Source organism: Glossina fuscipes, unplaced genomic scaffold (assembly GCF_014805625.2).
Source record: "Glossina fuscipes isolate IAEA_lab_2018 unplaced genomic scaffold, Yale_Gfus_2 0, whole genome shotgun sequence".
Lineage (NCBI taxonomy): Eukaryota > Metazoa > Arthropoda > Insecta > Diptera > Glossinidae > Glossina > Glossina fuscipes.
In genome coordinates, this window is record NW_023998414.1 from 41,386,102 (window position 1) to 41,400,767 (window position 14,666).

Genomic DNA, 14,666 nt, shown 5'->3' on the forward strand with positions numbered 1-14,666 from the left:
TTAATATACATGCACGCCATCAAATATATTGACATAACAAAGTGTGCAAAGTCCCCGTTAAGATTTTATTCAAATTATTTTTAAATTATTTTTAATGTACAATAAACATGCGTAAATCTGAACTATCTATATATTCATCTTGAATCAAATCTTCGATCTTTTGTACACACAATATCACAATATTTTCATTAATTTCAGAGAAAATTTTACTTAACTTAGGATGAATTCTTGCAATGAATCATAAAATGGCAAATGAAAATTTTTCCATATTTGCTTCTTTTTTTTTTTTTTTTTTAATCGACAGAGTACTTACAAACGAATCGAATCTGTTTCCATTATCCCTGCTGCAAAATCGAACAAGACGTATATACTCTAAGAGATATTCTTCTATATTGTTTGGGTGTTCCGAATAGAGAAAAATTGAATACCGGCAGACGGATACGTCGACAAAACTGATTATGCACTCTCCGCTATTCCATAAATAATTTAATAACAATATTAAAGACTAAAATTGCAATAATAATAATTAATACAAACTTTACCAGCTATGCGACATATTATTTTGTCTCATTGCGACTGCGTATCCGGGAGCCTTTAATTTTTCCAAATATTAATTCACCAACACGGCATGACAGCCAAATCCTATTTACGATTTCCTGCCACTCTTACATGCAATTTCTCTCCTCGATCACCATCAGGCCCATATGGACGGAAGACATCCCTACAGAATTGCTGGTCAAATTACTATTTATTGTTGCAAATAAATGCAGTCTGACGATGCCTTAAACTTAGTACTACAGGTTACTTTGTTCGTGTAAAGAAATGCGAAAATCCGACTCTTACTACTCAAAAAAAAGACAAAACCTCAATTGTACACCCTATAGGATGCTCTCTGGAGCTACTTAAAGTATGAATGCCGTACACCTTCAATTCATGAGGCCACGCGATCGAATATGTACACAGGTTCTTTAATGTGGCCCTGGGGAACTTATAAAACGAGATGCACTTCCTTGCCGTTCGCGATTTCAACGATACCAAATTATGTTTAGTGCAAGTAAAGTAGCAATGAATATATGTAAATTTTGATGAAAACTTGCATATTTGCAAATAATCGGTAAATGCTGTCAAAAAGTATTTTATCGGATTAAATGCTGAAATTCAAAATAGTTTAGATCGAAGAGCAAACCGAAATCCATTCGCAAAAATCAACCCAAAGTCATTTTTTTTGCATTACGTCTGTCCGTCCGTCCATACGCCAAAGCCAGTATGCGATACGTTGAAAGCACTTAACTGGGAAGTGCTAGCCCTTGCTTGCTCACCAACATCATCTCTTACGCAACTTTCGTAACAACGAAAAAACAACGGCTATTCGACCTGCGAATTGACAGACAACTGGGAAAAATGCATAGTTGGACAGGCGATGGACAATACTTCGAATAAAATATTTTTATCATTATCATACAACAAGCGTGCATTTTCCATATAAATATTCCAGTTTCATACGTACAGACATGCCATGTACTTTCGGTAATTTCGGATTGAAATTCCAGATTTATTGAACTCTGGAGAGTATACTGTAATAATTGAAAATGAAATGCTAGATGGGTCTTATGGGTTATTATGGATGAGATACTGATGTGTGATCAAGTTCGTTCAACATTTACGATTTTCCTGTTCTAGGTAAAGACCAGGAGACTGAAAAATCGTATATGAAATTGTTTAATTGTTTGTCTGTACTTTAATAATACATCTTTATAGTAATATTAATTTAACTTATACTTCAATTGCTTGCTATATACACAACTATATATATGCACGTAATATTATATAAGATCATTGCTTTTGAATATGTAAGAACTCCCCGAAGATAGTCTAGAAGAAGTGTAGCTTCGCTAGGTCTTATGGTTTACTTAAAAACAACAAAAAAAAAAAACTTTTATTGCTTCGAAAATCTTATGCAAATAATCTCTCATCGCATAGCCGGTAATCGTATCTACTCATTCACTTTTCATCACCGCATTGAATAGAGTTTCCGGCTATTGTTTTTATAACGTTTTTTTTTTCTTTTTGATTTATTTCCTTTTATTGATTCAATCAATTTATTTCAATATATCAAATTCTTTGCGCAAACAAACCGCAGGCAGAGAGACTTTTCTACTTTCCATCTCATAAATTTGCCCCGCACTTTCGAGACATGATTTGCAGCTGTTTCTGTGTCGTCTTTTGTCACACTTCTATTTGTCATTTCGTGGCAAGTGTACTGTGTAGATTTCTGTGTACATATATCGATTGCCATAAGTACGTATAACTACCAGGAATGGCAGAATATTTAGCTTTTTCTTTCCGTGGGCAACAAAAGAAAGCATCCTGTTAATTGTACAAGGCTTGTTTAACTGCGACAATTTGATAACCTGCACTAGCGCTGCATAGCTCACTCGGACATTAACATAATACCGATAAAACCCCCTTGACTTGTATATACTAAAAAATTTGTACGTAGAGTAAGATTAATGTTTATAGCATATTGCAGATCAGACAATATTGAGATAGAGATATGCAACGTATTTTCTTGCTTCAATTATATATCAATATCTATACATATATAACTATCGGTTTTAGAGTTCCATAATAGTAAGTTCGTGTAAAAAAAAATATAACTTTTGTATACCTTGGGAAAAATAAGAATTGTGTTAGACAATGTGATTTAAGGCCTAGCCTTGTTTTACTTTAACTTAAGACTTGGTAGCTTTGTAACTTGGTTTTCCATTTTCTCTTAACTTAGCTTAGACTTTGTTCTTTTTATGATCTTTGACCTCGATATCGCTGAATGGCTTTAGAATATGTCAATAATGATGCCCGTGCGACTGTCCACGACGATGCTTCTTGACTTTGCATAACTCGTCCAAAGTTGCGGTATACGGCTGAGTATATAATAGCAAATGACTCGGCTCAAACTCGTAGGACATCATGAGCGCTTAAATTTAACTTATTATTAATAACATGTATCTAACTTAACCCAATACTCGCGGCCATGATTGATTTCTTCTCTACTTTACAGTCCGTAGGAATAATTCGTCGACGAACTTTTCGGGATGATAGAACCTCATCCCAATTTCCTTGGAAATTTCTCCAGACAATTTGAAGGGATCTCGCTTCGCTGGAATTGTAATGCAATTATCGGAGCCAGGAGAAATTTTTTTAACTTTTCCGCGCCTCTCAACCGTTTTTTTTGCGGCTTAATACAGCAATAAATTAATTTTTGTTTTCAAAGGTGATAGCCCAGCCATCCTTCAGCCGATCTAATATTATTATAAATCTTAATTCACATTGCATTCCCTTTTCAAAAAGTACGATCTACTTTAACGCAGTACGCACGTATATCAGTATCCAGCCAGAAAACCCTACGACAGCAACATGAAAGCCTGTAACTTTTTACTGCAAGAACTAGGTCATGTGTTAATTTTAAACAGTTTTGCCACATGCATTAATGACGAATGTGTCGTGGCTTTGTGGCATAGAGCGAAAAAATAGACCTCACTCCTCACCAGTTTTGCTGTCCAAATTTGTGCCTCTCTAGAAACTACACAATGCGCGTATGCACCATAAAGTAAACACAAGATGATCTTTGAACGTTTGGTTCAATTGACAAAGTAATTAAGTCTCAGCTGTTTCTGCTAGCAATAGCAGTAGTAGTAACGCTGTTAATTAGCAGCCACATAACTGCTTGCTCTTTCATTCTCATTATCAAGCGGGAGCATTTAGTAGTTGGCTGTATTTTTAAATGCACATACGACATGGCATACATCCAAGTGTGTATGTACGAGCATAACCAAGGTGTGCATAGGTGCCGTAAATAACTTTTTTTCGTTTCATAGTTTATTTCATATTCAAGAAATCTAAATTTTGTGTCCACGAAATGATTCAAAAAAGTTCAGTGAAGAGTTTTTTCATGATTAAAAAAAAAAATATATATATATATATACACAGTTTTGCAGAATCAAAGTTTAACAAAAATCCAGAGACAGTCATGTACATGAAATCATTTTTAAATCAAAATGTCATGAGCCAATATATAAATTAAAAAAAAAAAAAAAAAAAAAATTTGTATTATATCTATATACTATAATACTTATAAGAATCCAACGAGCCGTAAAAATATTCGATTCGATGTATTAGCTCCGTAAGAGGTAGGAGAGCGCGGCTATACGCAAACGCATTGCTAATGATCGTCTTTTCGAGAGGTGAGCGGCTGTGCAAGCGTTTTGCCGCTTTGAAAACTGCCTAATCAGTCAACGAGAAGCAGCAAAGTAATGATAGGTCGTTTGGATTTTTTAAATCATATTTTAATGATTCTCTCACTTATATACAAAAAATGTCAAATACTGTTCGATATACTTAATAAGTTATATCTATTTAAATGAAAAGTCCAGGCAAATGTTTTACTGTCCAACGGAGGTGAAGGATGAATATAAAATATTCATTCGAGGTCGATAATAATCTTTCCTTCTTATTTACATTTGTAATTCCCGTGCAGATTACGATCGACACTTGAATGCAGCGGCGGTTATTTATGTGAACAGCAGCAACCGTCGAAGAGAAATGTGAATTCCAAAGGCAACTTATTGAGCATAGGATAAAGTCAGCTTTACATGACAGGACATGTGGATATAAGTTTTGAATTTTTTTTTATTTTTTTTTTATTATTATTATAATTCAAATAAAATACTCTTCGCTAGTTTACCTGATAAATCACATTGGCTGGCATCTAGTAGAGCCATTCTCGCTGGCAGTATACTATTTTACACTTGATTTATGGCATTTAGATGAGGTGTTTCAGATAAATCGAAATACAGAATAAAAAATACAACTAGGAAAAGAAGCCGTAATGTTCACACACGTGAACACACTTGGCATAAGTGAATTATGGTTTAAATTTTGGCTGAATGTGCTTCACCAGCTTTACCAGATTTCAGTCGATTAAGTTTGAAAAACTCTATAAGAAAAAAAGCAAGCAATAAAATAACAACGCACTTTCCTATAATGTGAAGTTTAAAACAAAGATAAAACCGGTAAAATTGCTTAATTTCTTAAAAAAGCCCAAAAATGTATATATTTTGTATGTTAGGTTGTAAAGGTCTTCGGATATCTTAATGGAGAATGTTTAGGTTATTGTGTCTGTGTATGTGTATGGAACGTGCACGGCGTGTATCTTACATACCCTAAGCACACATTATAAGCCAGACAGTGGCAGTAAACGCACGACAGAACAACTGCTGCTATGATAAGAGCATAAAAAAAAAACAAAAAAAACAAAAAAAAACTCAATTTAAAAGACACAACAGAACGTCTTCTTGTGACTTTGACTTTAATTACTGGATTTATAGGTCCTTGGAGATAATCTGCTCTGTCGTGTATGTATTGTCTGCATTTGTCTGCTATCTGCCGGTATATGCGAGCGTTATAGCTACGAAACGTAATCGTAATGGCAAGCAGTATGTTAAAGTTGTGTAAAGATCCCCTGTTACAGGGTAATTAACATTACGACGCCGTTGACTGACTAGATGACAAAGGCATCTAAAATTTACACAAACACCCGCGCACAAATACACAAACTATTCTATACACGTTTATATGTGCATTCATACATGGTTAGATTTTTATACTCAAACTACACTGCTCTACTCTACTCTACTCTACTCTACTCTACTGTACTCTATGTATTAATTGGCATAAACAACAAGGCTTACATATATATATATATATATATATATGTATAGATACAGATGCAGAGAATACAACAACTTGAAAATGAACATCAATGTTGACAGTTGTTGAAAAGGATACCAACACATTCAACGCGTACATAGAAGCAAACAAAAGAGCAACATATATATATATATATATATATATATATGCATGCTTCGAAAAATCAACCAACAAAAAATTGCGAAAAGCAAAACAAATCAGACAACCTAGTCTCTCTTACACATTCATATACATAGCAATTAAAATCCGATAAGTTATAGAAATGTCCTTTCAACGTTTAAACTCGAACGAATATACATTCTCAGAATAACTGTCATCATCCATATGTGTATGCCTGTGTGTTTGTGTGTATGTCTATGCATTCATATATATATATATAAGCTGATATAAATCAGCCGGAGTGTATGCATGAGCACATTTAGTTGTCAGCAATGAATATCGCAATCGTACATTTACGCGCGTCCACGTTTATAAATAAACGAATTGCATGCGCTTTTCCGCAGACTGGTTGTCATATGGTGCAAATTCTGACACTTGCTTGAACATTGCTGTTGAACAGCAAGCTTAAAGACAAACGGTAAACTGAGCGGTGAGGTCGATTGCATACCGCAATTCCGTCAACATTTCAACGACTCTTCAACGACTAAAGGCATGAAAGCTGAAAAAATGGTTCGCAATTTTACCCGAAAGAAATCAACAATAATAACAACAGCAACAGCAACAGCAACAGCAATAGCAATAGCAATAGCAACAACAAAAGAGAAAAATACCAAAAAGATACGAAAAACGTGTGAGATTTACTTCATCATGAATGTTTTAAATAAACGACCCAAACGTGAAAAAAAAAACAAAAAAACAAAAAAATAAAAATAAAAAATATGAACACGAAACGTTAAGAATTGGCACAAAAAATTAGCAGCTAAATCAGCAGGGGTTGGAGTATCCAATGAATGTGTAAATTTGTTGATGTTGACGCGGATGTCTCACTCTCGCTATAAAGCCATTTAATCTGCATAATGTCCTCTTGTTGCAATACTTGAGTACCTTCATTTAATGTTAGTACGCGTGAAGGACGTCACAAATTTAATACATACACTGGCACACAAGCACATCCTTTACATATGAAAACCCCTCAGTCAAAGTGTCAAGTGTCTGTTAAGAACACTTACGTTTGGCGTTTAAATTTTAATTCTATTTGAAGTTGTCAACACTTGGCGACCAAATGATGTTGTTTTAATATTTCAATTGTGTAAAAAGGTTTCCTTTCCCTTCGACCATCACTCACCTCACTTCGACCCCTTCCCTTTCGCGTTTTCTCTCACGACTCTTTCTGAAAAATTGTGATTACGTTAGCGGTCTACTATCAATGCAATAATATTGAATTGAAACGGAGGCGAGAGTAATATAGCGAAACACTCCCGCAGATCCGAAACCGCATAATTTCAACTGCGACATTCTTTATGGAGCGTATATTATTTATAATCTGATATTCTGAACACCATCACAGATAGTATCGGAACGTTTTGCCCGGAATATTCATTTGGGAATATATACTGATCGTGTGATCGATCACAATGCCGGCATATACGTCTCAGTTGACTACTACCTAAACTTTAAAAAACTATTGAACTAAGCTAATTGATTCGACATCATATCAATCAATCTAAGCCCAAATTTAAAAATTCACTTTCTTTTATTTTTTTTTTTTTCAAGTCATTGAAAAACTTATTCTTTTTTTTTTTTGACCGATTGGCTATATAACATCCTTGTAAGAACTTACACTACTTATGGTGCAATGTATATGCAGTTTATGCGGATGTATGCAGCACACAGAAGACCTTTAAATAGATCCGTCTTTTATTATACCGAGTGGTTCAGAATTATGTTTGGAATCGATCTAAGGTTGCTGCCTGCTTGTCTTTTCTTGTTGTGTTCAACCGTTAGGTCACAATTTTTTGATATATTTTGATAAAATTTGCGACCCCTCAACTATGAATGCAATTAAAAATGATTCGTGGGAACGTAACTACCTGCTGTCTTTGTCTCGCCGTAACGAGACGAGGACACTGAGGTAATGGGAGTCAGCCGATTTCTTACGAAATTCAGATACATAATAATCGCGTTTGGATCTTGCTTGAACGCTTTAATGCATATTGTTGGCAATTGTCTACATTCCAATTTGATTTAATTTTAAAAATACATAACTAGAATGTAGACAATTGGTAACAATATGCCTTTAAGTATTAAATAATCCTGCACATAAAAGATAATTCCGCTTATGCTAAAACTAAACTCTGCTTGTGAAGCAGAACAATGCAAAATGAGACCCAACATATTTAAGCATATGGTTAAGCTACGCTCTTAAGCAAACGCATTAAAAATCCTAATTTGTATTACTTGCGAAGTTATTTTCTAAAATCTTCCAAACACAATCTTAATAGGCAATCCCGTCCACATGCACACCACTGTATTATGCGTCCAACATATGAATCACAACAAATGAATTTAATAAGGAAAATAGAAATTCTCTCAGCAACAACTTGAAATCAAATCAAATTTTCCAAGTGTTAAGTACATTTCGAATGGTTCTAATAACACGAAATAGTTGAGCGGAAAAAACTACAATGATGATTAGCGAAAGCATTCCTGAGATATAGTTAGAGGGTGTTGTTAAATGGGGTATATCTTTAAGCAGTGCAGTCGAGCTTGATTTGTTTTATTCAAAAGATCACTGCCGACTCGATGGGATAAAATCTCATTACCTTACCACACACACACACACATCTGTTTAAGTCATTAGTTTGAAATTTATCGTTGTTATCGTTGGTTCGTCAAATTTGAAATTTGGAATGACAATCCGCTTCTACAAGCCAAGTGCATGTCATGCAAGAATATATATGTATATAATATATCGTTATATAGAGTATTGGAGTATCACGTAAATTTAATGCGAAAACGTTTACTGATATGTGAGTTAACAGCTGCCACAATCGCATACTCTGATAATGTATTTATGATGCTGTAGGTAGGTAGGTAGGTTAGGTAGGGCGGAAGTTAGTGCGGGTGACATTCGCTGTGCGAGAATATAGGACAAATTTCATAATATAAACATATGAGACAAATGTGATGAAAAGAAAAAGTAAGATGGGTAGAGATGCGGAAACAAATGGTTGACATCATGAAATTATTAATGTAGCGAAAGAGAAGAGAAAGACATTAAAGGTAATTAACAGAACACTGCTCTGAAATAATTTATGAAAATAATTCGAGAAGAAGCGAATATATCACTAAGCTACCCATAGTCACATAAGGGGAAGTTTTATAATAATTTTCTTTTTTTTTTTTTTTTTTTTTTTTTTTTTTGCCATTCTCAAGCAAACGTCAATGTCATCAAATCGGCTATTTAATGAGACAAAGACATTGTACTCGACAATTTTTTAGTTTATTTTCATATTCATTTATTTATTTATTTCGTTTTTTATTATTTTTTTATTTTCATATACTTAAATCTTCTTAGCAGCAACTTTTGTCATTAACTGTGTGTCAACGTTTGTTATTTTAAAAATATTTAATTCTCCCCAAGGAACTTGCCTCTCTCTGTTGCCTGTTTATCGTGCAAACGTTCATCTTATTATCATACAAAGCCTTCTTTGACTTCTTTGGTCATATTCAGTTTTTATTATGAAATATTTTTCAAAAAAAATATTGTAAAAATTACTTCCTCCCGCTTTCACTTTTTGATTTGAACATTTTTTTTTTTTTTTGTTTTTTTTTTGTAAATTTCTTCACCGTCACTATTGTTATTATTATTATTATTATTGCGCTATGTGTTGCTATCATTGTTATTGGTATCCAAGCACCTGCCGTGTTGCAGACCATGTTGTTTCTCGTTTTATCCAATTATGAACGAAAGAAAAAATGAAAATACAAAAAAATCGCATTAAATTGAAATGAAAATAAAAAACGCTAAAACATATTTAAACGAGTCCGTGTTGCGACAAAATCTCATTATGTTTCCATTTCGTGGCTGCTTTGATTTTTTTTTTGTTTTTTTTTCCCTTTTTTTCTTGCTTATCTTTTTTTAACATAATGTATGTTTTACTTTGTTTTCGCTGTCGAACAATAACATCAGCCATCGGAATCGTTGTTTGAATAGGGCAGAGAGAGAGAGAGAGAAAGAGAGAGTAAGAGGACGATACAAATTTTAAAAATTGAAATATTAAAAGAAATTTTTTTGGAAACAAAGCACCTGAAGAACGCAAACGTAAACAAAAATCTTATGGTCATCTAATGTGTTTGTAAATATGATGAATTTCTAAAGAATTTATCGTAAAAAAGACTTTAATTTTATTTTATTTTAAGATCTTTTAACTTTAACGTTAATTTTTTAACATCACAGCGTTACTGAATCAATTGCGACTGCGATCAGAGGGGAATAGTTGTTTTCAACACCTCATGGAATTTCTTGAAGAAATGAAAAAGAAAATCCCACAATGTTGACAATAATATTAAGAACAACAACAACAATAATAATAGCGATAATCGAAATAGTAATAATATAACAATAATAACAACTCTCTCTGTACACGCTCCGATAATCTGGCCTCTGTAGTTGATACGCCCAAGGTCGCAAAGTGGAGCCTATATACTTCGTTGACAGCCTAAGCGTAAATATAAACATACTGACTGTCGTACTCGGAGACAGCGTAATCCGCATTATACGCAGCTCGTGGCCGGGTTAGTATTAAAACTTACGAGCAAACATTTTCCGAATCCGAAAAACACATCAATGCAATTTTAGGCCTTGGGACCACGTTGGGCAAAAAGATCAGCTGTGGATCTATGCGACGTATTTAACTGAAACTCGCGAAAACATTTCTTGGGCCCAATGCTAAAATTCAACAGGATGAAGATTCCATGAACCAGCTGCTCGGTGAGTGGAGTGGACGGACGGAAATGGCTAAATCGATTCAAAAGCTCTCTCTCTCTTTCTCCTTTTCCTTGCAAGTGCGAAACGAATCAACATAACTTTCTTATTTCTTCCTTAAACCGCATTAAAATCTTTTCCGGCTTACCACACACACACACTCACAGACCATAAGTCATGTGCGACTGGTCTATTGCTATTGACGCCATCGAAAGTAAAAAAAAAAAATTCGAGAAGGCAAATGGGCTTTTTGTGGGATGCTCTGCTATTTGTTAATATTTTAAAATCGCTTTATGAAAGCAATTTCTTTAAACTCATTTACATTCTCACGTTGTTCGTTTTCATCCATAAAAAAAAGCAAAAAAAAGAAAAAATTGCACTTTGCTTTAAGCTCAGTCACTCGCATGCATCACGGTTTTGAAAGAAAATTTTTAGAATAAGTTTTCCCTCTCTTTAACAAAATTTTGGCACTTTGACTTTTATGTTAACAAGCTAATCATGTTGTGTTTCATGACAACAGCATTCATAATACAACTTTTTTCTACTTTTATATCCGGCAGAAGCGAACATAAAGATACGAATAAAGTTAACCAAAAGAGGCAAGAGATTTCACAGGATATACTATAAATTTGTGTAATCTTGGTTATGGTGGGATTCTAAGGAGACAAAACAGCAGAGCTCATCTGTCCAAACGTCTGGCGCCCCATAATCGCCGGCCGTTCAATCTATCCCTTTGACCATCCGCTTAACTCTGAGCGTCTGCTTCAGTTCGCCTGTCAGCCCCAAATCTGCTAATCTGCTACTTACACCATATCCCACTCTTTTCATTCATTTATGGGCCCATGCATTCATTAATCCCTCCCATTTTTTTACTTGATACACACAATATCTGAATGAGCAGAAATCGAGTTCTGAGTTGAAAGTTGCAAGGTGTCTGAAATTCCTCCTAAAACGAGGATTTAATTTTTGCGCCGACTCTTTAATAATAATGGTCTGCACTATCATCGCATTGTACATTTGCAATTTGTAAACCAATTGATATTCATATGATGTAAGAATCGTTCAAAATCGAAGGGAATTATGCGAATGAAAATGTGGCCAACAAAACGGCAACTGGATTTCCGTTAGGGTGTCAAAAGCGATTACACAATGATGCTGGATTATTAATGGTTCGCCATTGGTTCATTGGTTGATTCATTGTTGTTGTCGCTATAATTAACTTGTGCTTATTATTTATTTATTTTTTTTCATATAATGCGTTACGAGAAGATGTTGTGCGGATGATAATATGCCAAAGATGTGATGAGATTTGATTTAATTAAATCACTCAAATTAAAGATTATGCTAATAATATGGAGCATAGTTGGGACATAGTTGACAACTTAATTGCATAAAATAATGCGAAAAAATACGAAATAAAATATTAAAAACTCAAATAATCTCTCTTTACTGCGGGAGAGACTGAGTGTGTGTGTCGTCCTATCGCAGCAACTCTTTAGCGATTTTGTGCCGTTTAAATTTCAAGTTGAAATTGACTTAATTTGGCAAAACCTAATATAACGCAACGAAATTCAATTAGTTTTCCTTCAATTGTGAAATTACATTAAAAAGTTTCACAATACCTACCTGGTACGACGACGATTGTCTGATGGGATTATAAAATTATACACATGTACGTACATGCAAGTGAATAAAACTAAACATGTTTACAATATTTCGCCGGAGTCGGAGAGAATACATTAGTTAAATATTATATTTGTCGAACGGTGTGTGCCGATGTTAACATGTATTGATAATACGCTTTAGAATGAATTCTTTAGGCATTAGGTGATGTAAAGTGTTTCGCAGTCAAAAATCTGGCAGCAGCACAAAATTAACCCATTTTAAGCTCTATTAACTAATGTCAATGCTGACGAAAGCCCCACCAACACATGAAAAACGTTTTCCGTTCGCATTCATGCTTAGGCAGGCTCGTACTCACGTCATACAAATTTAATCAGATTATGCAGACATAGTGTACGCACGAGTATTGAAAACACATTTACTTTACTTCTTTCGTATATTAAGCGATAAAATTCACACTTTTACTGTCTTTAGCTCATCATAACTAAACATCGGCTTCCGTTTGATTGAAGTTAAAGTTTTATTTAAATTTCATTTAAAATTAAATTCCTTGAAATCCTTCTCTTCCGTATTTCTCCTTTTTCTTTTTTTATTTTTTTTTATTTCACTGGTATTTAATAAATTTCTCCCTTGTTTTACTTCTTCATTTCTTTTTTTTTTGCCATTTTTCAAGGACTCTTTACTTCAAGTATGTTTCAAATATGAAAAAAAAAAAAAAAAAAAAAATAGAAAAAAAAAGAAGTGGAAACGAATGCAAATAAAAAGAAAACTCTTAAATATTTCGCGAAATATAAAAAAAAACAAAAAGCAAAATACACATATAAAAAATACTTTTATGTACATCTATATATATAGACATTATGAAAGTAATATTATTTCTGCCTCATAGAATGTCAATGAAAAGCACAACTGATTCAAGTGGGCGTGATCAACAAACCATAAACAATTACCGATTCTATGAATACGCAGCACGCTTTCTTCCCCCCTTTTTTTCAGTCGGTTATGTAGGTAGGTAATGTTTTTTGAAGATCAATTGTTAATTAAAAGGTACTTGAATTCCACCCACCAATTGGCAAATTACGTGGACCTATTCTATAAAATAAATAATGCCTAAGTAAGAATAATGTATACTAACTTGATATTTGGATGAATTTACTTAAAGTTTCTCATCCACTGATAAATTCAGATTTTAAGGTCACAGCGGTTCCTTTCCTCTTGACTGCTAACAAATCTAATATTAATTTGCATGCAATCTTCACTTAGATTTATGCGACCATAACACTGAATAGTGCATAGTAGTCTCTAAAGAAAATGAAGCTGAAGCTATCTGTCTACCTCCTTGTAAACAATTGAAAAAAATATTTTTCTGAGAAAATATGTTTACGTCGATATTCTCTCCTGTTCTTCGGTACAATAGAATGTCTGTTTTTACTCTCTTTCTGCAAAGTCTAAACGCTCGTCCTCTAACGTTTATTACCAAAGGCTGTTTACACGATTCCTCCATAGGATGGAACCGGATCTGTGGTTATTAAGAATATTCATTCGGATCATGGAAATCTTTTTTACAATCTTTATAAGAACAGTCCCAATTAATTTAATTTTTAATTTGGACCACTTTCGATCTCATATTATCTTCGTCCCGTATCTAGAACTTTCGTGTAACGCAAACAAGCTTCAAGAGGCCCCGGAATTAATTTCAACGAGGCTTTCGAAATCTATTAAATTATTAAGTAGCGATCCAGCTCTTTACCAAAGTCTAGTGAAAACTTGATACATGTCACCTTGATTCACATATCATAGTTTTTCTTCACATGCTCGCAAATAGAAATTGAACCTTTGGGTCTATGTTCGTCGTGCGTCTCTATATCTGAGATCAAATATGAAAACAAGCGAGACCAGTAAATAGCCATCTGAGAGTCGTGACATATACTCACCAAAACTACGTGGACGATCTTAAACAACCTGCCCATTATTTTCCGCAACGTGCCTACAGGCGAGCTTCTTTCCTTCTTAGATCTTCTTAGATCGAAGGGACATTGGGATATATCAGCTTTTCCGTCTATTTGCAAATTGCAGACATACACGTCAGAGCTGTTGTAAAGTAACGCATCGATCAATAAGTCGCAAGAATCACACATAGTATTATTATTAATATTGATATTTTAACCGAAAAAATAAACTCTAAATAAATAGACTACAATCGTAAAACATTAGCATCTACGGCAATCGGCTTTACTGAAAACTCTACCGCATCTGAGATTTGAACCCACAACCATTGAGTTCGGAATAGCAATAAAACAAAGCGCAAGACGAGAATTGAGGGGCGAAATGTTGGCTACAGATTAAACTA